At 21.9% G+C, this 857-nt stretch overlaps 1 protein-coding gene across 1 annotated transcript in view; it reads right to left on the bottom strand.

Annotated features, from left to right (window-relative positions):
• The window catches only part of LOC105450633, a 30,773-nt gene that overhangs the window by 25,757 nt on the left and 4,159 nt on the right, over positions 1-857 (bottom strand). The window lies entirely within an intron of this gene.

The raw sequence follows: 857 nt of genomic DNA, 5'->3' as shown, positions 1-857 counted from the left end.
CACACACTATTTGAATACGAGTGCGAATATGCACCACAACGATCTTGCAAAGTTAATATTTCGTTAATCTGCACGAAATAGTAGTACATGTTCGTATTTGTCACATGAGGTACCGAGCATATTTAACGTAGTGGGGATAAGCCGCGACGAATATCTCTGTACAAATGCTAGCAATTCGAAAAATTTCACTATGTGAATTCGCACTCTTGTACCATTTGAAGATTTAAAAATGAAATTAGTTCATTTGTATTATTTAAATAGGCAAAATAAAATGTTTTCATTACAATTCTTATTACAATTAATATTATAAAGTAGTCTTACTACAATTAATATTAAAAAGTAAGATCAAAATAAGTTAAAATATTACAAATATTTTTCTATTTAAACATTAATATAATTTAAATTGATTTAAAATAAATATATTAAATGTTTTTAAAAAATTTTTATACATGTTATATATCTAAGTATTTAAATTGCTCATTAAATATATTCTATTTTTTTTGTTACTTTTGTGTATTTTGCTTCTAATGTCTTTATTAATAAAAATGTATATTTATTGACTAAATTGGTTTTACATCTAAGTATAGATTATTTTTACTTACTAAGGATAATTCTACTATTTCATCACGTACATTGTTTGTAATTTCACTTTGTAATTGCAACTATATTTGTAACGTCTTTGAGTTCGAAAATGTTCTTAATTTTTAATCTATTATTATGGTCTTACTTCTTCATATTTATGAGAATTATAATTAATATAAATTGTTAATAATATATATTTTTTATATTTACACAAAACTTTGGTACAAAAGTAAAATCTATTTTAATATGAGATATTTACAATTATATTTTTACAT

Source organism: Wasmannia auropunctata, unplaced genomic scaffold (assembly GCF_000956235.1).
Source record: "Wasmannia auropunctata unplaced genomic scaffold, wasmannia.A_1.0 LD336060.1, whole genome shotgun sequence".
In the NCBI taxonomy this organism is placed as follows: Eukaryota; Metazoa; Arthropoda; class Insecta; order Hymenoptera; family Formicidae; genus Wasmannia; species Wasmannia auropunctata.
Note: the sequence above shows the minus strand (reverse complement) of the source record. Positions and strands in the feature narration are given on the sequence as shown.